The following is a 26,391-nucleotide window of genomic DNA, read 5'->3' as shown; positions in this document are numbered from 1 at the left end:
TTTTTTACTTATTGTAGTTCTCCCCTTTTCCCTAACATTTCAAATTATTAACTGATTGTCAAATCTGGATCCTTTATCCCCCTAAACAAATTGTTTTGTCATGTACGACTCATTTTAATTTTGTGCATCGCATTGAAATTATGAGGGCATCACTGGGCCTAAAACTGCGTGGGCTTGCAGACAAATAGAGGCATGCAGTGACTCAATCTCTCAATCTCTGATTGAAAATACTATACCTTAACCTTTTAGCATGGTGAGTCTGACTGAAAGAGGTGCATATACTTGGAATACCAATGGTGATGACAGGAAAGCAGTAGAAGTGTATGAGGCAAGGAAGAAAGGAGAGTGTTACAGAATCTAAAGGGGAGTTGCAGATTAAGCATGGTTCATCTAAAGAATGCTCAAGAAAATTAGAAGGAAAGAAAGAATATAAAAATTACAGAGTCAGGTTCAGAGAACAGGGATAACAGTGTCCCAGAAACCAAGTGGGGTTTTTTTTCCTATCAAAAAAGGTGCTGGTATTTAAATCCCAGGCCATTTTTTAGGAGTGGGGTGATCACTGAGGGAATAGCCTCAAAGTAGTCAGGCCCCCTGCAGTCAGGCACACAATCCATGAACAGGCAGCACTGAGCCTATGGCTGAACTCCAAAATTCAAATTGGCGGGTTTAAGGTCATCTGGAAACACTGGATGAAGGCAGGTATACGAACTTTGGATGATGTTCTATCAGATGGTAAGCTGCTTGACTTTTCACGATTGCAACACAAATTTTGTTTTAACAAATCACAAAATTATAGATGGTTGCAGTTGAAGCAGGCCATTCAGGAGGGGTTCACTGAATGGATAAATCTAACTAATCAGCAGTCTGGCGGTCTTATGTTTTCAGGTCGACTTCCTGGGACACCAGGCCGCTCAGTGGTACAAATTAATATCTGGATTTTTTAATAAGAAACCAAAGACTGGTCTGCATGACATTTGGAGCATTGAGATAAAGCATCAAATTACTGCATCTCAATGGCCACGGATTTGGGCTTGGAGGATGAGATGTACGGCGTCGGCCTCGAACTACTATGGCTTTGGCAGTATATAAGAATAAAATTATTATTATTATTATCTATGAGACAAACTTGGTTTTTTTTTTTGTTACATACAGCAGCTTGGACCCCAGTTTGTTTACAGAAATTAGATAGCTCTAAGTCTAATAGATGCTGGCACTGCCATCTCGAAGCTGGGACCTTAGATCATTTACTATTCTATTGTCTATTGATACTTAGTTTTTGGAAATCCATTTGGAGCCAAGTGAATAATCTACTGGAAAATCCAGTGGCATTATCATATAACACTGTGTTATTTGGTACATCTATGAGAGCCAAGAGTCAAATCTCTTCTAACAATAATAAACTTTTGCTCGTCATGATAGGGATTGCCATACAGCAAATTATGAAAAACTGGAAAAATTGGGATTGGCTGAATTATAATTTTTGGTGGAATTCATTATGCCAAATCTTTTTAATGGAACGGGTAATAGCCATACAGCAGGGGTATTTGAAGAAATTTAGGGATGTTTGGGAGCCATTAACAAAATATTGTACAGAATGAATATTATTTTTTCCCTTTGTTTATACACGTCCAAGGTGGGGAAGGGGGAGGGAATATTTTCTGATTTATTTTGCTTAAGAACAATTGTTGGATATAAGGGAGAGGGATATTTGATGTGAGTTAGAATTCGATGCTATATTAAGTGATGTTAAACTATAAAATAATTGTATCTTATGTTACACTTGTTGAAAGTTTTAAAACTGAATAAAGATTTAAAAATAGTAGCGAACCATGTGTCATTTTTATCAAGCAATGGAAAATATGTTGGTACTCAGTACCCCTGAGAGCTCTCTCAAAAAAAGTCCTGCAGAAGTCTCAAGACAGAAGGAAATCCAAAATTACCAGTATCAGTCTAAGAGATGGGCAGTGAATAGAGATCCAAAACCTGCAGAGATGAGTTCAGGGGAGTAAACACCAGATCTAGGGAGAGCCCTGCAACATGCATGGGGAAAGCAACATGCTGAATCAATTCAAGGTCCATCAAAGAACTGTGCAAAAGAGATCACAAGAATAAACTGAAATTGTTGCAGGGATGTTAGATAACACCATGCTTATGTCTCCTTGTGTATCGCCAGGCATAATTACCTCCTTCCCTTTTTAACTCTAGCAAAATATAGAAGCATAACTATAATTAAATCTTATTTGAATACAAATAATACCACCAGAGTGGCTCTATCCTTTATACGGTTTGATTTTTTCAAGACCCTAATTAAATGAATGGTAAAGGTAAAGAGTCATGGACTTGATATACTGTCTTTCAGCGGATACAATCAAAGCGGTTTACATATCCTACTTTTTTTCTGTTTCTAGTGGGCTCACAATCTAAGTTCTGTACCTAGGACAATGGAGGGTTAAGTGACTTGCTCAGGGTCACAATGAATTGCAGTAGGAATCTAACCCAGTTCCCCAGGTTCTCACAGTCCACTGCACTAACCATTAGGTTGCAGTGGCAATCAGACCACTGAGCTTTACCATGTGTCTCAGGTAGGTTATTACAACACTTACTTTCTGGTAAAAAAAAAAAAAAAAGACAGACAATAGATTCTGTTCATATAAGTAGTGGCATTGGTTGTCATATTCAATACATCCATGAAGTATTTATTGAATAGAACTCATGAGGTCAAAACCACCATTTTGGAAAGGTTTGAGACACAGATTTAGGTGTTTAGATTAATAGTTCAATTGCTCTACTTTCCAGTATAAAAAGGTCTTGAAGTAATGTAGCATTAATAGACCTAATTTCCTTGATATCTTTTCCTAGTGTACCTTTGAAACCAAAAGCACACAGAGAAGTCAAGGGGAACTATATCAGTCAGCAAGACATCCAGGTGATTCTGCTCAGTAATTTGGGAAATTCAGTAAACCATTTCTCCGTAGAATAGCCTTAGTAAGCCTAAGGAGTACGGGATTTAATTCTTAATTTTTATTTTATTTCAATTATTCATGAATATGTTATTATTTATTCACCATGATTCCATTATAAGAGCAAGGTGAGTTTCAATAAAATATACAAAGATTAAATAAAAAGTAACGATGCCACCTTTATAACATGTGTTTAAATGAAGATATGCAATGAATACAAAACACAAATAATACTTTAAACATGTTCTTTTATTCTTATACAAAGTTGCTATCATTCGCCACACATTTCTGCCAACGATGAACAAATTTTTCAAAACCACTTTGAAAGAACTGTATATTTGGGGGCAGATTCTGTAAAAGATGTCTACCAACTTAGGCATCCAAATAAGTGGATAATAAGCCCAATTAACAACTTTAACAAGCAATAACTGAAAGTTAAACGTCCAAACGCTAGACGCAAACCACAAAATAGGCATCCACAATTTCATGGACGCCCATCAGGAAAAGCTGTGCCTAATGGTATAGGCGTGGCTTTGGACTTTTATTATTATTATTATTATGAGCCCCTTATTGTAGCTGTCTACATGTCCCTATAATATTCTGCCAGCAAATTTGCAGAAATCTTGGTTCAATGAAGCTATAGATATTTATGCCTGTTTAGCAGAAGGCACAAATGTTCACATGCAAAATATGTGTGGGCATGCATAGTTTATAAAATATCCATATAAACATAACTCTGCCTACACTCTACCCACCACCCACCCTGAGCAAGGATGAACCTGTTCAGCAGTCTTACCTTAATAGATAGGTCCATTGAGTTTTGGGCATAAAAATAATCAAATTAATTGTTTATTTCGTGAAGCAGCCAGACATTTTGAGTATTGTTCCCAGGATTTGTATGTCTTTCAAGAAAAATTCTAAATCAAATACTATATAAAAAAAATCTGGTCAGTATATTCAAAGGAACTTATAAATTTAGCAGTCTGTTCTATAGATTGTAAGTGGCAATACGCAATGCGAATAGCACTGCACAAAATCCCTCCAACCACTGCAACAAATCCAGATACTGCTGGGTAGAGTTAGGGTCAGGGCTGGTGTTCAATATACTGAGGCCCAGGGCAGAAATTAAGGAGGAGGCCCCCCAATCACTCTCTTTCCTGTCCTCTTCCCCCCCACACCCAAATCTCCCCACCTGACACATAAAACAATGTTTAATTGACTTCTTCACAAACAAATATAGTAAGACCCTCACCAAATACAGGACAAGGGATTACAGATTAGAAATAGAAATAGAAAGTCAAAAAATTAAACTGGGAACCCCCAAGAAGTTAAACTCAGCAGATACTGCAATAATGGAGAAATAAAAACAGAAATGCATTGGAGAATTCAATATTAAATGGAGAATTATAGATTCTGTATAGATTCTACGAGAAGATGCTTAATTTTAAAGAACAATTTTGGATCTTTACATTAAATGCGGTGGTTCCCTTTGGGTTAAATCAAGAAATAGAATGGATGTCACTCATATAATTCAGGTGTTCTAGTTGGAAAAGGAGGTGAAATGACGTCATTAAGAGGAAGTGATAAATATGGTGGTGTTATGCTTAGTTGCGGTAGGTCCGTAACTCTGGGGGCATTCAGTGAGACTCGGCATTAAGAGGTGAGCTGATATTTTGAGAGTAAATATGTAAACTTCAGTTTTAAATGGTATAGTTACTAGTTTATGTCATTTTCACAGGGGAAATCCTTGAGAAAGCCGTTACTTGTTTTGGCAAAACATGTCGGATTTTTCCCCCCCTGGCCGACGGACAGAATGTGTTTAAAAGATAAGTGTGATTATCTCTATTTACTCTTTAAAGTTTAATAAGAGTTATGGGGAGTTTAAGTTCTGTTTAAAAATCTATTTAAATTATATTAAAAGAGCACATGAGGGTGTGTAAAGCTCAGGGCAATGAGAGGATAACTGAGCCATGAGCAACACTTCTGAAGTCTTGTTTAAAAATCGATAAGATTTTCTTGAATGCAATAATAGTTATTTAAAGGCAATGTATATAGTATTCTAAGTAAAGATAGATCAGTATACAAAGACATCTACAGTGTAAAGTTTCCAAAGTTAACATATTCTAGCTAATAAATTAAAAATAAAATATTTTTCTACTTTTGTTGTACTACTACTTATCATTTGTAGTCTGAACATTTTATTTATCCATCATGCTGGTCCCAGTTTTTCTTTCTACTTTCCTGTCTCTCTTCTACTAATTCTCTCTCTAGTGGTTGCTATCTGTTTGTCTTTTCCATTCCCTTACTATATCTATTTCTGACATATTGATCTTTCCCCTTTAGCTCCTTCCTCCCTTTTTTCTTCTCTGCCTCTCTGTTCATACAAATTTCATCATCTTCCTCATCCTATTTCTCAAATTTCCTTTTCTTTTCCTTTTTCACCTACCTATCAACTTCCTATCTCCTTTTCTCATACCTTAGTTCTCCCATTTTCCATCTCACTCCTTCCCAGCCTCCTATTCCCTTCCATCTTTCATCTACGAGGTCTGACAAATTTGCAAACTTGCCTCCTTGCACTTACATTGGCAGCACTTTACAAACAACTTGGTAAAGTTTCATAACCTAGGTATATCAGCGTCTCACAGCTGTGTTCGTGTCAACGTGGTGGTGTCTTGCTGAATGGCATTCATTATTTTGTTGCAAATTTTTGTGTGCTATTGCAAGAATGTCAGAGCTTGAATTAGAGCAATTAACAAACATTAAGGGCTCCTTTTATGAAGCCGCGTTAGTGGTTTAACGTGCGTAATAGTGCGTGCTAATTTATCGGCCGCGCTAGCCGCTATCGCCTCCTCTTGAGCAGGCGGTTGTTTTTCGGCTAGTGCGGGGGTTAACGCACGCTAAAAATGTGCGTACGATAAAGCCGCTAATGCGGCTTCGTTAAAGGAGCCCTAAATTTCTTATTAAATGTTGGACATGTTGGACCTGTTAGTCCAAGTTTATGAGGATAATGCCATGAAGAAAATGGCAGTGTACAAATGGAATAAATGTTTTTCTGAGGGGAGAGAAAGCATCACATAGAAACATAGAAAATGACGGCAGAAAAGGGCCATAGCCCATCAAGTCTGCCCACTCTACTGACCCACCCCCCTAATTCTACCATCCTAGATATCCCTCCCCTAATGACCCATCCCCTTAACCCTGCCCTCTTAGAGATCCCACATGGGCATCCCATCTACTCTTAAAATCAGGAACGCCACTGGCCTTGATTAACTGCATCGGAAGTTCATTCCAATGAGCAACCACTCTTTCAGTGAAGAAATACTTCCTGGTGTCGCCATGAAATCTCCCGCCCCTAAGTTTTAGCGGATGCCCTCTTGTGGCCGAGGGTCCTTTGAGAAAGAAGATATCATCTTCCACCTAGATGCGACTGGTGATATATTTAAAAGTCTCAATCATATCTCCTCTCTCCCTACGTCCTTCGAGAGAGTATAGCTGCAATATATTCAGCCTCTCCTCGTACGCGAGATCCCTGAGCCCTGAAACCATCACTGATGAAGAGAGGTCAGGGAGGCCAGTAATGAGCAGAACTGATAAAAACATTGCAAAAATTTGTTGAATTGTGTGTCAAAATCATTGACTGACTGTGAGACGCATAGCATACCAAGTAAACGTTGATAGAGAAGCAGGAAAATCTTTTTTTTTTTTTTTATTAGATTTACAATAATAACATATGAAGAGGAAAAGACAAAAAAAAAAACCAAAATCAACAATTATACAAGTATTAACTATGACATGAAATGTTCCAGTTGTACAGCCAAACAGAATATATGAGGAGAATAACGTGAACAAGATAGTACAAAGCATGAAAATCTTAATTGAAAATCTTGGCATGAGAAGGATGTGTGCAAACATGGTCCCGAACGAACTCACCAATGAACAAAATCAAAGGAGAGTTGAAGTTTGCCAAGACCTTTTGGAGAGGTAAGACAATGTTATGTGCCATGTTATCACTGGTGATGAAACATGGGTGTACCAATATGACCCTGAAACAAAGCATTTAAGTGTACAATGAAAGTCAGCCAATTCTCCATGACCAAAAAAGTTCTGACAGTCCAAATCAAGAGTCAAAATAATGTTGCTAACTTTTTTTTAAATCAGAGGGATTGTTCATTATGAATTTGTATTAACTGGACAAACAGTTAACCAAGTTTACTATTTGGAAGTGCTGAAAAATCTGCGTGAAAAAGTTAGATGAAAACGATCTGAATTTTTCTCCAACTCATGGCTCTTGCATCATGACAATGCACCAGCTCACTTGGCACTGTCTGTGAGGGAGTTTTTAGCCAGAAAACAAATAACTATTGGATTACCCTCCCTACATACCTGATCTGGCTCCCAATGACTTTTTTCTTTACCCAAAGATAAAGGAAATATTGAAAGGAAGATATTTTGATGACATTAAGGACATCAAGGGTAATACGATGGAAATCCTTCTGGGCATTCTCAGCTAGACCTACTATGTTGGCATCCATATGCCAGTCTATATTTTTCATTATGCATAAAGCTTACTGGACCACTGCTAAAATGGCTAAAGTGTTACATGCGACTTCAGAGAGCTCTGTTGGTCATGCCAACAGCAACCTGGGACTCTAATACACCTCTTATATGAATGCCCTAACTTACAAGTTTAGTGGTCAGATATTTGGTACAAAATCTGCTCAATTTTTAACATGAATATTAATGAGTTGCCCATGTCATATAAATCAATCATATTGCATTCCTCTAATCCAGATATATCAATATCACTGTTATATAAAAAATATTTGATTTCATGATTGCCTTAGCTATCCACCATATTGTTTCCAATTTGAAAGACAATTCTAGGTTTAATTTTTACGAATGGTGGAATCACCTTTGTGTCATCAGAAAGTATGAGGAAATAATAACATTCAAACAAAATAACATAGCCAGATTCACAAAAATTTGTACCCCTCTTGATGAATATGTAGGGACTCATGTAAATCCCAATTAACTTTACTTTGTATATTAATTATACTATATTTTGCATATTATTATGTATATTTTGATATCTGCAGCTTATTGTTTTGTTTTATTCTTATACTTTTGTATTTGTAAAATTTCAATAAAATTTCAATTTTTTTTTTAAAGGGTAATACGATGACAACTCTGATGGGCATTCCTGAAAAAGAATTCCAAAATTGCTTTGAAGGGCACTGACATTGGTGCATAGCTTCCCAAGAGGAGTACTTTGAAGGTAACCATAGTGATATTCAGCAATGTTGTATGTAGAACTTTTTCTTGGATGAGTTTGTGAACTTAATTGCCAGACCTCATATTTACTATTTCTAAAATTCTCTCTCTAATAACTATTCGCCTCTCACTCATGTACTTGCAACTCTCTGTGGTCTCTTCCACATGGTTCCACAATTCCCAGCATCTCCCCTCCCAATTCCTCCCTCCACCCTTGTAGTTAAGCATTCCCTCCTTCACTCCCCTACATCTTCATAGCCAGGTATCTCTCTGTACCTTCCCCTCCACCACCCTGCATATTCCTGTCTTATCTCTCTTCACTCCTGATCCAACATCCAATAGTCTCTACCTCTATCTTCAACTCTATGTTCTGCCATTTCTCCCTCTCTTTCCTGCTGCCGCCCCCCCCCCCCCCCCATGGTACAGCATCTCGTCTTCTCTCTTCCCTTCCTCTCATTGTCCAGCATCTCTCCTTTTCTCTCTTTTATATCTGGGTCTAATAACTCCCCATTTTTTAAATTCCTTCCTACCATTTTCAGGAGATGGATCAAAGAGGTGTTCAATCCATAAAATCATCACTAAAATAAGAAAGGAACGCCATAAAACATGATAGGACAGGTTAAAACACTCATATAAGGCAATAGAAAAATAAACTTCATACATGTGATTTCTCAGTCTCCATCAAGGTAGGGGAGGGGTAGGAACAGTGAACATCAAGTGGCTAGTAAGTTGAATGCTTTGCTGAAAAGAAACGTCTTTAATAAAGCCTTGAATTTGACAAATGCAGGTTCTAAACAAATGGATGGAGGGAGATTGTCCATAGCTTGCGTGCGATAAAGAAAAAAGCGGAGCTTCTGGTAGAGTCGTAGTGAGCTTATTTTGGACCTGGAACACCTAGCAATTTGCAATAAAAGAACAGAGGGTTTGTGTAGGGAATAACCAAGAACAAAAGATAAGGAGGCTGGCCAGTATGATATGTCTTATATATAAGGGGTAAGATTTTAAAGAAAACACAGAATTACGCAGGCAGCCAATAGACAAGCAGGAAGAGTGGACTTAGATGATCGAAATGGCATGCATGGCAGATTAAACGAAGGGCAGTATTTTGTAGGGTCCGTAAATGCTTGAGTTGGGTGGTATTAAAAAAAAAAAAAAGAATCACCCCACTTCTAAAATTGATCATTACTATCTTCACCAAGACATCAGAAATATACGTATCCCAGTGCACTTGGACAAAAAAGTACAAGTTATATTATGGAATTAAGGAGGGTGAGAATTTTTTGTGCTGCTTAAACATACTGGAAAGGAATTGTGTTAGAAAATGAGGCAATCACCTAAAAGTCTTTATTTTCTCAATTACTTAATTAGAAAGTGAATTCATTTTGCGACAGAGGAAAGATTAGTGTTGTGTGGTGAGCATGCTAAATACAACTTCCAATCTGAAATCAACTTACACTCCACCTACATTAAATTCTGCATCTGCCTTTTTTTTTATTATTACAGGCAATATGTTATCAGCTTGGAAGCAAAGCTGTATGAATCAGGGAAAAGGTGAACTGACTCACAGATGTTATTGAATTAAAAAATGGAGTCTTGTTCCAAAATCATGACCGGTAAGAATTTCATTTGTATCTTGTCAGAATTTTTCTTTATTTTACCCAGTTTATAAGAACTTTAGAATTACAATGCCGAGTCATAATCCATCAAAACCAGCATCTTGTTCTTAAAAGAGCCTACTACTGCCTAGGCTAATTTCCCAAGGGAACCTGTCAGATCCCAAATAGCGAAGCCTTTTCAATGTGTTCTATTCCAAGAAAGAGGAAGTAGAGACACCTGTGCTTGGCCAGCTAAATAATAGTTAGTGGACCTACTTCCTAGAAACTTATCCAAACCTTTTGATAAACTCTAGCCTTGGCCACATTTTCTGAAAGCAAATTTCATAGTTTCATTATGTGTTGACAAAAAATTCATCATTTTTAAAAATTATTTTAAAAACTTTTAGTACCTTCCTCCCTCAATATTCATAGGGTTAGGTTCGAATATTGAAAATTTGCGAATAACATTTGGGCAGTTACTTTATCGGATGACCACTGATTTTGTAAAAATCCATCTTGTCTCCTCTCTGTCATCTTTTTTCCAAGCCAATGAGTCCTAAACTTTCATAAGGGAACCATGCCTTACACTTAACCAGTAAGTCACATTTCTCATTACCTATTCTAGTTCTGTTATATCTTTTTTGAAATGCAGTGACCAGTATTGCACACAGTTCTTCAAATGTGACAAGTCCAGCTCATTTGGGGAGCACTCCAGCATGTCCACTCCTGTGGTCATCTTCCAAACAATGGAAGAGCAGAAATTTTTGTTCATGAGATCCTCAGCTGGAACAAAAACTGGAGGCAATCTGATTTTTGCCATCCTTTGTGCCACAATTCCTCCAAAGGTCCAAATAATGCCTTTAACAAGGCAAAACTCTAGGGTTGCATGAGCAAGCTCTTATGCGAGTCTCGCGAGTCCCACAAAAACTGGCGGCAAAGGCACACAGGAAACAGTGCGTAGCAGGGCGTGAGATCGAAAAGATCTCTCCTGCCCTGAACCACTGACAGCGATTGGAGGAGAAGCAATTTCAGTTTATCCAGCGTGGGAGGTAAGGGGGGGATGATTTTTTTAAATTGTATAAACTGCCTCAGTTTTGTAAGCCACACACACTGTGCCGACTTGTAAAACCCATATATATGCTGCGGCCTATATATGGGAAAATACAATAATAGTTAGGAATGCATCAATATGAATGGCCTTAAAAACTAACAATATTTTAGATCTGATTTGCCACTTAATTGACAACCAATAAAGTTTAATAAATTGGGGAATAAGGGTTGCCTGATGCAGGAGTTGGAGAGAGCGGGGCACAGGCACTCTCTGTGGCCAGCCAGCCACAGTTACCGGCATCCTGAAGGGGTCTTTCTGTGGCCTTATTGCCAGCTGCAGTTATCGGGAGGGTTGCCTGGTGCAGGAGTTGGAGAGAGCGGGTCACAGGCAACCTCCGCAGCCAGCCAGCCACAGTTACCAGCATCCTGAAGGGGTCTTTCTGTGGCCCTATTTAAAACCTACCAGCCGCAGTACGCGGCCCATGGTCACGAGTCCGAAGGGGTGTGGCTCAAGGGGCACAACACGTCCCTTTTGAGCCCCTTCGGAGTCCTGAAGAGCAGGGAGCAGGGGATTATCGATGATTGTCAACATGGGGAAAAGAAAGGCAAAGATAGTTCCATCTGCCTTGGGTGTTGGGCCCATGGATCATTATCTCCAGCCTTTGCTACCTCCTGCATTGGGAGATATGGTAAACTTATCTATTCACTTTGATTCCCTAACATCAGGAGAACCGTCACCACCTCCTCAGCCAAAAATTGACTTGACTGTAGGACTAGACTCTGCCTCTAAAGTTGAGGCAGTTATCTCGCCATTAGATCTATCTGATTTGGACTCAAAAATGTCTTCTTCTAAATATGAATTGGAAACTCTGTCAGCACCTGGGCTAATATCGGTCTAGATCAGTGGTCTCAAACTCAAACCCTTTGCGGGGCCACATTTTGGATTTGTACTTGACAGGTACTTGGAGGGCCGCAGAAAAAATAGTTAATGTCTTATTAAAGAAATGACAATTTTGCATGAGGTAAAACTCTTTATAGTTTATAAAACTTTCCTTTAACAGTTAAAAGGAAAGATATATAAACTATAAAGAGTTTTACCTCATGCAAAATTGTCATTTCTTTAATAAGACATTAACTATTTTTTCTGCGGCCCTCCAAGTACTCTATTTTTTCTGCAGCACTCACATTTAAAGTTCAATATCTTTTCTTTCTCAAAACTGGCACATTTCAATCACTAAATTGAAAATAAAATAATTTTCCTACCTTTGTTTGGTAATTTCATCAGTCTCTGGTTGCACTTTATTCTTCTGACTGTGCATCCAATACTTCTTCCCTTCTTTCAGCCTCCTGTATGCTTCCTCTCCTCCAGACTTCATTCCCTCCCCCAACTTTTTTTTTCTTTCTCTGTCTGTCTTTCTCTGATTCCGTTTTTTGCTTTGTTTCTGGTTCCCTGTCCCCCCTCCTCCTTCTTTCTTCCTTCCTCCGTGCCTCATTTTTTGCTTTTTTGTCTGACTCCCTGTCCCCACCCCACCTTCTTTCTTTCTTTCTTCCTTCCTTCCTGCCCTCCCCCATGCCACCACCGCCGCGGAATAGGCTGCTGCCGCTGCCGCTATCGGGAACAGGCAGAGATCTCCCTGCTTCTCTTCTGCACCAGGCCGACCAACTCTCGCCGCCCGACGTCAATTCTAACGTCGGAAAGGACGTTCTGGGCAGCCAGGCAGCGATTGGCTAGCCAGAATGTCCTCTCGACGTCAGAATTGACGTCGGGCCGCGAGAGTTGGTCGGCCCCGCAGGGAAGAGAACAGTGGACCGCCCCCCCTTGGTACGCCACTGGAGCAGCAGTGTGTCTGGCCGACTCGTTCGTTCAAAGCCGCGGGTGGCGGCTCCTTGCGAGATCCGTGCCTGTGTCTGAAGCCTCTCTGATGTTGTGACATCAGAGAGGCTTCCGATGCAGGAGTGGATAGCGCAAGGAGCCGCCAACCTGCAGCTTTGAACGAACGAGCCGGCTGCTGCTCCAAAAGGAAGACAATGATCACCTCCAGACTGCAGGCCGCAAATAAAACTTGGAGAGCTACATGCGGCCCACGGGCCGCGTGTTTGAGACCGCTGGTCTAGATGCACTTAGAGTCTAATTCTTATTTAGCATCTCAAGATAAGCCTATTACTTTGCAAGATGGCTGGTTAGTTGTTAATCGACTCGAAACCTTACTACAAAGTACTGTTACTAAGCTGTGTCAATTCTCTTCTGATACAACTATGAAAGTAAATGAACTGAATAACAATTAGTAACGATGGAAAAAAATTGGATAAAATAGATTCATCTGTTAGGTGTTTGCAAAAAACAATGATATCCAATATAAAAGATAGTACATGCATGCTCAATTAGAAAAAATGGAGAATTTTATGAGATTAAAAAAATCTTAGACTTTTGAATTTTCTTATTACCCATTATCTGGCCCCCTTGGACCTCTTAAGGATGTATTTGAGGAATGTTTTACAATATGCCCAGGTGGAGTTATTTTTGCCAGATAATCTTTATTACATCCCCAGGAGTTCCAAGGTTGTCGCTGTAGGAGAGATTGAGCATTTAGTAACTCCAGATAGTCTTCAAATTTCCCAATTCTTGGAGTCTTCAAAGGATATAATACCTAAACTGGCCACTTTGTTGGTAATGTGTAAGATAGAATTGGAGAATCAAAATATTTTAAAACTTTATTTTGGAAAAAAACAGGCTTTGTTTTGTGGCCAACAGATAAGAATATTTCCTGATGTTGCTAGGCAGACGCAGTTTTGGAGGAAACAGTTCCTAAAACTTAAGCCTCAGGTTTTGGCAATTGGAGTGGGTTTCTTCCTTAAATTCCCATGTAAATGCTTGATTTCTTATGAAAATGATAAATACATTTTTGTAGATCCAACTCAGTTGGAGAATTTTTTAAAAGATAAATCATTTTCTGAGAAAATTTCAGTAACGGTACCTGTGGTTGATGAAAATAAGTGACATTTAAAATGAGAGCCAATAGTAGTCTGTGACACTCTAATGATTTATTTCCTTTTCTTTGTTGAGTTAAATGCATCAGCTAGCTCTAATGATGTGGACTAGATCAGTAACTATTTTTTGAATGTATTTTCTTAGGTTAAAATTTCCTATTATGATGTACCTGAAAATTTTGTTATGTATATGACAAAACTAAAATAAAGAATGAAAAAAAATAAATAAATAAATTGGGGAATAATATGATAATCTAATCTAATCCACTTACAATATAAGGAATTATAGAATATATTGGCTACATTATATTATAGCAGTTTGAAGAGAACCAAGTTACAAACAGAGTAATGGGGAAGGGAGGATTGAGGTTCTATGACTGTATTGGTATAACACTTGAGTTAAGTGTGGAATTTAGTAATACTAGGTATATTGAGGTAGTTGTCTATAGCAGTGTTCTTCAACCTTTTTACACCTATGGACTGGCAGTAATAAAAAAAAAAAATTATTTTGCGGACCGGCGGTTGAAGAACACTGGTGTGGACTTAAATGCCACTACTAAACTACCATAGGAAATGAGAATGTATAACTTTTCCTATTAGGAGGCTACAAATAATTTTTTTTTAAAAGCAATTTTCCAAACACGCACAAATGGCATAAAATTCAGCAGAGTTTGAGTAAAATGTAAGTACTGATAGGTCACAAGAAAATTAAATGTTGTTTTGATCAGATGCGGTGGTAACTTTCTGTGCATGCACACCAGCTGTCTTCGAACAGAGCAGTCAGCAGACTCACCACATGGCACCTGCTTTGCGCGCCTCCGGCTCTCCAGTAGCCTCTGACCCAAAAATACCCATCAGCCACCGCACCAAGTTCACACGAACTCAGCAGCCCCGGTGCTGCCTGGAAATGTTAGAAGGCAAACTGCGCTGATGTTTTTGATTAAGTAGTCTGCGAAGCGTTTACAGTAAGCCGCCTTTTTACCTCTGTGCTTGCAGGGGACACTGATCCTTCGCGGACCAGCAGGTATTTTTGCGGACCGGCACCGGTCCACGGACCGGCAGTTGAAGAACACTGGTCTATAGTGTTTATATTTCAAAGAAGAGAGTTTTAAAAATTTTTTTCAGAATCTGTTGTAGAGTGTTTCCATCCGAAAGTCAATTGGGAGGTTGTTCCAGATCTCAGTGCCAAGATAAGTTGAAAAGTGAGTCAAATATGTGTTTGTATTTAACTCCTTTGTGAGATGGGATGAGTAGTTGAAGTGATTTCAGTTTTCTGCTTGACGGATAGAAATTAACAAATAAGTTTATAAACGGCTCTGCTGTTTTTGCATATAGAATTTGAAATACTATACATCCCATCTACACCCCCACTCGCTCCCTCCGCTCAAAATCGGAAATATGCCTATGCATTCCCCCTGGAAGGTCCCTCCTCTCAGAAACTGCCCGCAAACGATCCTACAGCCACTTCATCCCACATCTCTGGAATAAACTCCCCCCCCCCAACTCAGGCAACAGAACTCTTTATTGACATTCCGTAAAATGGTAAAGACCCTCCTCTTCAACTAAAGGTCTCCCTCAGTCTACACCCCCCCTTAAACCCCACCTCTCTCTTCTCTCCCCTATTTAACTTCTCCTAAATTTCAGTATAGTCCTCTCTTAGTCTGTACTCTGAAAAATTGTTTGTACCCTGATAAATACTGCACAATTTTGTATGTCCAAGCACCTAAACCTATTGTACATCTTATTTGCCTAATTACTTCTACTGTGTATGTTTACTTGTAGACCGTTCTGAGCTACTGGGAGAACGGGATATAAATCTAAATAAATAAAAAATAAATACAGGATAGTTTGAAGGTTATATAAGTTTTGACAGGTAGCCAGTGTAAGTTCTTATAGTAATGCAAGATGGAGTCAAATTTTTTGAGTTTGAATATTAGTCTGATAGTCATGTTTTGTATCATCTGTAGTTTGCTCAAGAGTGTGGAGTTTAGACCCACATAGAGGGAGTTGCAGTCATCCAGCTGTAAGTACAGTATATGCGTTAGTACAGCCTTAGTTATCCCCCCCCCAATCACCTGTGTTGCAGTATTTTTAGGTTATCCCACATGTTGAATGCATTAAAGTACATGCAGTATCACACATAAATATATTTTTATAGTATACTGTATGTTTGGGGTGTGGAATTTGGAAGGATATGTATATATATATATATTTTTTTTTTTTTATTTTTTTTTAATTTTTTTTTTAACCCATACTGTAAATACACATTGCACTTTACATCTGAACATCTACACCTGTTTCTGAGCAGGAAGTAATATTCACTTCTGAGCTTCAATGTTTGTGAGTTTAGTGGGGTAATTTTATAAAGATATATGGAGCAGCATTTTAGATAGGTCATTCAACTCAGGTTCATTAGTTTTTATTGAATATTATAAGAAATTTACAGAAAGCAGTTCAAACACACAAAATCTGAATAAGACACAATGGTGTAGAAAAAGTCTATGTCTACAATCATTTACATACAACCAGATTAATAAAAAGAATCCAGGGTATTTGTAACTGCTAATAGAAGATATATGAAAGGCAGAAAAGCAGGGAAAGTGAAATAAGAGAGAGGGAAAGAAAGAGGGAGAAAAAGAAAAAGAGAGAGATAGATAGATAGAGAGGCAGAAGTGTCTACTGGTTAGAATGAACATATGAATCTAAGAATGACCAAGGTGATTTATTTCGCACCATGTTTCTGGAGAGGTCATTCAACTCAGAACTTCACAAATAGATATTCATCTCACATGTATATTAGAACAGGCTCAAATCTCACTTCAGCTGTTTGTGCTTTATTTTTTAATATTGTGAGCCCTTCAGGAACATTAAAATATCTATCAGGTGTCATATATTTAAGTATGATAAGTATTTTTCTGCCCTCCCTTGAGGGCTCAGAATTACTATTACTACTATTTATTATTTCTATAGAGCTACAAGATACATACAGTGCTATAATAAAGAGCTGAAATAGGATTTGAATCTGTGTCACTTGGCTCCCAGGTCACTGCATTAATCATTAGGCCACTCCTCAGATCTACAGGCTAATTTCGTAAGAATGTCCATAATACCTGAAGCTGTCATAGAGCCTGGTATACATTGCAGGTTTCACATTCAGGACAGAGAAAGGGGGACAGGAATCACTAGTGGATTAAGTTGGTGTGAAGTTGGTGTGAAGCACTTTTCTGTAACTTGGGCATGCAAGTACAAGGTTTAAATAACAACATTCATCTTTTTAGACTTGGTTGTTCTTTCCCCTTCTCTGATAGGAGTTCTATGTCCATATTTTGGGCCCTATTTGGTTACCTTTGGAACAACTCTTTGTGCCTATCCCCCTAAAATCTAGATTTGGTTCTGAGTTTCCACTCTAATAATTCTGATATTGATATACCTTATGACAATCTTCTGGCAACAAATAATTTAGACCTCAAATTAGAAACATAGAAATATGATGGCAGATAAAGGTCAAATGACCCATCCAGTCTGCCCCTCCACAGTAACCATTATCTCTTCCCCTCTCTAAGAGATCCCACGTGCCTATCCCAGGCTTTCTTGAATTCAGACACAGAAGGTCTTTTACTAAGGCGTGCTAGCTGATTTAATGCATGCTAAATATTAGTGTGTGATAAATGCTAATGGGTCCATAGAATATAATGGGAACGTTAGCATTTAGCGCATGCTAAATCGGCTAGCAAGCCTTAGTAAAAGACCCCCACAGTCTCTGACTCCACCACCTCTTCTGGGAGACACTTCCACGCATCTACTACCCCAAAGTTCTGGCTCAAGCCAATAGAAAGCTGGGAGGAAACATAGAAACATAGAAACATAGAAATAGACGGCAGATAAGGGCCAAGGCCCATCCAGTCTGCCCACCCTAATGTCCCTCCCCTACCATTGCCCTGTGAATAGATCCCTCCTCTTCTTTTGCCCTGTGAATAGATCCCACGTGACGATCCCATCTGGCCTTAAAATCAGGCACGCTGCTGGCCTCGATCACATGTAGTGGAAGACTATTCCAGCGATCAACCACCCTTTCTGTGAAAAAGAATTTCCTGGTGTCAGCTCGTAGTTCTAGAAGGGTCGGCACAGAAGACAAACACACTAATAGGTGGAGCAATTAAAAAGCAGGGAGGGGTGTAGACAATGAATACCCATAAATAGTTCCCTAGAAAAAAAAAGCAGGTAAAAAAAAAGAATGGGGAGAAAAAAAAAGTTTGCACCATTTACAGAAGAAGGAGGACTTGACCATGAAAACCTGAAAGTTGATTTAGGGATTTACATGCATGGACAAGATACATACCTTAAAACTTTAACCATGAACTTTGTCTTTGAACTGGAAAGAACAGCTGGAAGTGAAAGACAGGATGTTAAGGTCATGTTGAGTTTTGCACTCTCCAGGGCGTGGAGGCTATTGGACTGAAACTCCTGAATGCTTAACCCAGATAGAATCAGTCTAGTTTTAGAGCTATTTTATGGAAAGCTGGCAAGAGAACCCCCAGATAAGTGCCAGTGTTTCAAGGAAAATATCAATTTGCTTAAGAGGCAGAGTCTAGGAAAGACTAGTCTCCATAACCCAGGAGCTTAAGCACTATTGTTTTTTATATACCTTTGCTAGAAGGAGTGCCAAATATACAGAAGAAAAAAAAATGTTGTCAGTTCTCCAAGAAGGAACAGATTCACTGGTGGGAGAATCTGAAAGAACTGTAGAAAGGAATTTACCATAGATGGTGCAGGTAATAAGAATAAATATTTGTTTAAGAAGAAATACAAATACACATGTATAGTGTCTAAATGCATGCATACATATATATCCTGTTATGCTAGTATTCTATAAAGGTAAGTATAGAATTATAGAATAGGTACCACTTAGTTGCCCTCTTGGCAGCTAAATATAGGTGCATTGATATAGAATTAACCACAACCTGTTCCAAAGAGCATGAAAATATATCAACGTCATCATAGATGTGTGGGAAGCCATTTATAGATTCATGCTTTTGGTTTGTGTAGATATTATGGCTCAGGAATGCTTTGTAGGGTTTCCCTAATGTATAAAAATGTTACAACCAAGTACAGGAAAGAAGAGAGTGAATATTTTCAAACTTGAAACTGATCAAATATGTCAAATTACTCAAAGGGCAATTACTTCATCAGAACAGTCCAGCCACTGGAAGCAGAGAACAAACGCTGATCTGGAACTGAGATGCATTTCTTAAGAGTGTGGTCCTATGATTCTCTGATACAGCACAAAGCAAAATGCTGGCCACCATCAAGGGGACCACATTTTTGTCCTTGATATATCAATGTACACTAAGCACAAATAAGTTGTGGGTTTTTTGTTTTGTTTTGTTTTTTGCTACCTTTGTTTGTTCTGCATATTTGTTTATATCTGAACCATTAGGAAGGTTTTATGCTGATGAAGTAATTGCCCTTCATGCTGTTTGACATGTTTGATCAATAAGGCTGGTCTCTTGAAGCTTTTTCCTTCCTAGAATTCACACTTACTTTTATAATTTGCATTTATAGAGTACAATATGTTAACATCACATTTGAATTATATATTCAAGTGTAAAATTCATTTATTTGAGAAGTTTCAAGTTTGAAGGTTTCCACAACTTATCCAATAGTGGACCCATGTATACCACCGAAGCAACTGTCATATTCAAAGAAGCATTGAGCTTACAGAGTGTCAGAAACTGCTGTATTTTTCAATATCAGCTGAAACCAAAACTGCTACTGAAACTGTCTAAACACATAAGAACATAAGAATTGCGATAGGACAGGCCGAAGGTTCATCAAGGCCAGTATCTTGTTTCCAACAGTGGTCAACCTAGGTTCTAAGAACCTAGCTATATCCCAAGTAGTAAAACAGATTCTATGCTATTTATTCTAGGAATAAGCAGTGGATTTCCCCCTAGCCATCATAATAATGGTCTATGGACTTCTCTTTTAGAAAATTATCCAAACCTTTTTTGCACCCTGCTAAAGCTAAGTGATTTTCCCATTTGACATTTGGTTATAAAACTGATTAAGAACATCATTATACAGATTCTTACTTAATAGGGTAAGGAAGTCCAGACATTTATTTATAATGCAAACATTGTACCAGTCTGATGTGCAATCCAGAATTTTTTTTAAAAAGCCCATCGATATCACTGAATACAAGTACTACATGCTCTGAACAATTACAATCAACAGCAATACATTTCTCAAATTATTTTCTAATATCCAAACTTTGTTTAATTATATAATTTCTCTACTAACACTATAAGCTGACCAGCACATATACTTGAAAATAATAACTGGAGGGTCCTTTCTCATAAAATCTAGCTTCTGCACACAAGTTTGATTAAAACATTGCATCTTCGTCATACTCAACAGAACCTGGACATTCTTAGAGTCACTCAACTAGTATCCAAGCCAGAGTATATATTGAATAAAATCTTAGGCCTGTGTTTTCTACTATTATGAATTGTACAGTTAAAGTTAGTCAGGGTTACAGAAAAGGAATGTAGGAGGGTGCAGTGGCCAGCATTCAGTGTTTCTCACTGAAGATCATTGTAAGCATACAGATGGGGGGGGGGGGGGTCTGTACAGAAATGAAATCAGATGGTCACATAGAAGTTATTTAAATTGGAATGTGTCCTATGCAAAAATACCTGGCATACAGTATAGTCCTATCATAAAAGTACAAACTGGTTTGGGGCAAAATTTGTTTTCATCAAAAGTGTATGAAGACATGAAGAGTAAGGCATCGACTTTCCCAGGCTAATCTCTTGACAGACCACTACGCATGTCTGACTTGTATCATTGTAGGTACCTTCCACCAGAATAAATAGTACCAGAGGGCATCATTCATTAGTGAAGGGCAGTTAACAAGATTATCAAGTGTTATGTTACTAATCATTTTACATGTATGGACAAACAAGACATGTAGTTATTTTCCTAGGTATACTTATGGAAATCAGTTTGGTAGCACTATATAAAGTATGTCACAAAGCTTTCTAGTTCAGAAAGAGTCTGAATGCTGAATCCCTGTCTCTCAGTGCTGAGATAATAAACACTTGTTCTATAATGCTATGAGGACTGATTATTGATTTCTTTACCAGTGCTGGTTAATGGGGATCTAGAGACTGTTTTGGTTACCGCTTAGAATCAGTTCTGTGTATAATTAGGTTTTTAATATTTGTAATCCACTTAATATTTTTAATCTACCTAAGCTGCTTACAATTGGTCCCTTCAATGCCTCTGGATCTCTCAGTTTTCTTTTCTCCTGCTAGTACAAAGCCAATCTAGTTTTATACACTTCTCCCTCCATATTCGCTGTGATAGGGGATTAACAGAACCGCAAATACAGAAAAACCGCAAATAACTTTTTCATATGTTATTCACTGTTTTCTATTAAAAACCATCATGAATATGGTGAAACTGCGAATAACATGGTGGGAGACCTAACCTTTTTCTGAAAGAGAGGCAAAACACGGTGAAGAAAGTGCTGGGAATCAGCGATTTTCTCTGTAAATGCTTGGAATCAGCGATTTCTCTATGCAAGTTGATGTAATTTGGAGGGAGGAGCCAGCAAGCTAAAAACTGTGAATAAACCGCAATTGCTGAAACCACAAATACAGAGGGAGAAGTGTAAAAGCTTTGAGAACTGTTTATTTAACCAAATAATTTGGCATGTACTTCTGCTTGCACTTTTGTTATTTCCATTTCACAGCTGGGAATATCTCTGTTCTAATCTCAGTGTTTCACTCACAAGGCAGTTTTAGAGATACCCTTTTTATTCCTGTTGTAAGGATCATTGAGGCTCCTTTTCTTAGAAGGGCTACCAGGTCTGTCCAATCAATATACTAATTTAAATAATGAGAGGCAAAATGGCCTCTACACATATGGATCTCAGTTAATGAAAACTGAGACAAAAAACCACAGTGCTATTACAATGGATGACTTTGTGTCACAATTGGAGTGACATATGATGCAATATCTCCACAGAGAGGCTCATTCCTAAAGAGCTTATCATCCCATAATTTACAGTCTTAAATTTATGCTAAACTTTTGTATCAAAAACATTTGTTTGGAGCACTTTATTTGCTGTATAAACTACTATTCAAAATCATGACTGCATTACTTGGAATCACATTACACCCCCCCAAAAAAGAATGCAAAGAGAAGACCACCATCACCACCACAACCACAAACTACCTTACAATCCCTGGCAGTCTAGTGGTATATTCAGGGCAGGAGTGACCCTCAGTCACTCTTGTCTTTATCAGCTCTTCTCTCAAAATGGCTGACCTAACCTTTTGTGGCAGTCTAATTGATACTAGAGGTCATGGCAGCCATTTTGAGAACACAACCAGTATGGACAGGAGCAACTGGGGATCCCTCCTGTTCTGACTACACATCTAGACTGCCAGGGATTTTAAAATAGGTCCAAGGGGAAAGGAAAACCCTGGTCAGAAGGATAGAGGGAGAGAAACAGGATTATACATACATTTTCAGCTTCCACCAAAAACACACAAGACACGATTCTATAAAGTGTGCCTAAAATATTGCTGACAACTAATGTGGTGGTAAGTGTGATTCTATAAAAGTTAGGTGAACTTTATAAAATCACATTTAGCATAGCCTGTGTGCTTAGGTGTCACTAGGCATCCTAATTTTGAGTGTACCCTATTTATGCCAGGGTTTTCTTTATTTAAATACCTGCACCTAAGTTAGGCACCTAACTGTGCCTAATTCACAAAGCAATGCCTAACTTGAAAACACAGTCATGATATGTCCCTAACCATGCCCACTTTTAAGTAGGCACTTTGAACAAGGCATCTACTTTTTATAGAATCACGTTTTTTGAGTTAGGTGCCTACTTTCCATTAAGTCCATTTAATGCCAATTATGAGGTGTTAAGTGCCAATTATCATCACCGATGAAACCTATTAATCAGTTAAGTTAGGCATGCTGATATAGGTGCTTAATTTTAGGTAGACTATATAGAATTTTCCAATCAGTTTAAACCAAAACCATGGCTGTACTCTTTCGGACAAAACCGAAACTTGGCAGAAAAAAGATTTGGGGACAGTTAAGACACTTTAACTGAAACCAAAATTGAAACTGAAATTCAGTTGGTCTCCGAGCTCTCCATTTATCAATTGAGACCTTGCAAATGTTTCTAGCCTCTGTGTTGAAATCTGTTTGTAGAATATTTTTAAGTAATCTTGGTGGTCTTATATTTTATAGTTTGGTGTACTACATAGGCAGCGGAATGCTTTTTTTGTTTGGGGAGGGGCCCACAAGCTCTACCCCAGACACCACCCAAGCTCCGCCCCAGACCCTGCACCCATAATAGTACTAATTGTAATACCATTTTTCCCATTCACTTTTCATATATACACACAATATAATCTTATTAACAATATATAATGCTTAACCACAAAATTAAACTAAGTAAAGCATACATGTTTCTCAACATTCATTCCTACGAGAACACCTGGCCTTGGTCACACATGCAGATAACCCCTATGCAAATACAGGACCACAAACTAAAAGTATTAATATATACAAACAAAACCCTAAGATGCAAGACTCTGTTTGCAGTACAACCCCAGAGAAACAGAAACAAATGCATTTCTTCCTGAACAGTGCAAAACATAGACAGCAGATGTAATTTCTCATAAATGATACAATTCAATCACTAAATTGAAAATAAAATCATTTCCCCTACCCTTCTGTCTGTGCTCTTAACTGTGTATCCAGGGCCACCTTATCCATTTGCTGTTTTTCTCTCCTTCACTTTCTGCCATACATCCATCTTTCTTTCAAGAATCGTAGGGGTGATACTAGTTAAGATACTAGTGAAGTCAGGAAAATGCTTAGATCCAAAACTATATAAACTGACCTCTCTTTCAAACAAGTAACCTGAGTATGGATCGTGATCAACAATTTATGAGTCACTCAGAAACGTGAAACTCTTCAAGGAAGGAACGCTCCCCCCTAGAGATGAACCAGAGTTTGCCTTCCAGTCATTGCAACTGTTTCAATGCTGGTCACGCTCCATGTTTGGTTACAAAAAATAAATAAATAAATAAAGGTTACAATTTTGCAACTTCTTGTGTGAGAGTTCTTTCTTATTTTTTATTTTCTCATAAAATAAACATCACTCTATGGATTGTAAGTAATGTAATGACTTAGCTTCATAACGGGTAGGGGGTCTCTACGTGGCCCCGTTTCGATTGCTTCTTCAGGAGACCCGAATCATAATTGTGGCCTCAAGTAGGGTAGACTTTTGCTAATATTGCTACTGCTCACTATATGATGGTACAAGCTTGCAGGAAAAGGTTGCCTTTGTCATAAGGAAAGTATAGTAAGCAATGACAATAAAAGCCATGTAGAAGGGGGTGCTGAAAAGTTCTCAGCCCAACCAAGAAGAGAATGATGTGGATATGGTTCAATCAATGACCTAAAACAATGTCAAAATATAGAATTTCATTTCTGCAAATTGGCACTTAGCAAAATAAGGTAACACTCTTTTCAGTTACAGTGATAAAATAATGCTCAGAATTTAGGAAGTTGGTTGAATAGGCTGTGAACTTTTCAGCACCCCCCCCCCCCCCCCTATGTTCTCACCAATTGTGAACAATCTTTCTTTATCTCTTTCCTTCTGTTTTCTCTAGGGTACGAACACTTTTAACAATGCACACCACTGGGTTGCAATTACAGTGGTGCCTCGCATAAAGAACGCCTCGCACAGCGAACGCTGCACACAACGAACTTCATGTCATGATTCATACAACGAACTTCGTTTCACACAACGAAGTCGCCCGAGCTTCCACGATCGCTGCCGATGTATTGCATCCTTCCGCGCAGGCACTGCAGGCAGTCATTAGTCACTGCGCTTAACGCGTTTCACATAACGAACTTTTCGCATAACAAACTTGCTCCTGGAACGAATTAAGTTCGTTGTGTGAGGCACCACTGTATACATCTCACACAATCAACACCCAAACAGATGTGCTCCTTACCATACAGAGAACCTGTGTGTTTCTAACTCCTCCAAGTAGGATGGACTCTCTGAACGCCCTTCACTTTCTTGTTTCCCAAAATTTGTTGTTTGACTTGGTTTTTGTTGTATGCCTTGCTCGGCTCGATCATTCCAGCCAACCTGTAACATAAAAACATGCAAGCAGAAAGACCAGCTCTTAGAGTAGTTCAAAACTGATCTTCCCAACTCATATTCCTGCCTCTCACTCAGCATTATATTTCAATGAGCCCTGTTAAAAAACAGACATTCAGGGACTGATCTACAAAAGTGTGGTTATCCACACTACCTTTGCTATGGGTTACCACTCATGTTTTAGTGATTTATCACTATTGAACATAATGGAATCAACTTCCTCCTGCCATCAGGGCAATTGATAACCTACTGACCTTCTGGAAAGCAGTAAAGATGCTTCTTTTCATGGACCGGATCAATTCTGATCTCAAACTTTGACAGACCTTGCTTTGACATACCTTACCTCAGAACACCGTACCTGCTAACCATTTCTTCTACCGTTCACTGCAGATATGTTAATACCCATTTGTGACTCTATGATTTATTTTCTTTAGTATCTACAAAGCATGTGTTCTTAGTCATATTCTTTATAAGTTGTAAGTTATTGATTCTATAGCTTTGTGTTTTGATCCTGTAGCATGTTATTGACTCTGTAATGTACGTATCTCTGTTCTTGAAAACTTTGTGTATGTATCCTTGTAACCCGTTCAGGGCTCCTGGGGAGGACGGGCTATAAAAAAATGAATGAATAAATAAATAATGGGGTCTGTTGCAATAACGTGGGCATTCATTCCCCTTTCCTCTTCCAATAATCAACCGATACAAATATTGACGACAAACAGGGCCACAGTTTTATTATTTTCCCCATAACATGGCGTTATAATCAGCAAGTAGTACAATAAATTATATAAATAAACTAATATGCGCCTTTTCTTTAACAACGGTTTTTTTCTATTTGTCTTTTTCAGAGCTAGCAGTCTTTGTCCTTTCATAAAGTTTTCCTTTACTTGTCTTTCAGTGAGCCATAGCTCATCACCATTGCATCCAATGTTTTTAATCAACATATCTTCCTTATTTTCAAATCAGTTACTAATAAAATATTTTTTACTTCTGCATCCATTGCTAAATTCCACTGAGGTCTGTCTGCTCGGGTAATACATGTACTGTCACATTCTGATTGCCATTCCATTTCTTGAAGATCTACGGCAGTTAAGACATTGATTCATGAGAAACATCATCATCGATTCATCAGCCTTTGATCCTTTGATTTCTAAGTTTGGGAAAAAAAATTTTCCAGTGTTTGATACAAAATAACATTTCATAATTGTATTATTTTCTTCAGTTCTTTTATTCTGCTTTGCTGGTTCTTCCAGTCGTTTTCTTGGCTGACCACTCTTGTTGACTACTAGACACGGTTGAGCTCCATAGACCACTTGTT

The sequence above is a fragment of the Geotrypetes seraphini genome, chromosome 2 (assembly GCF_902459505.1).
Source record: "Geotrypetes seraphini chromosome 2, aGeoSer1.1, whole genome shotgun sequence".
Classification (NCBI taxonomy): domain Eukaryota; kingdom Metazoa; phylum Chordata; class Amphibia; order Gymnophiona; family Dermophiidae; genus Geotrypetes; species Geotrypetes seraphini.
This window is presented reverse-complemented; position numbering follows the sequence as displayed.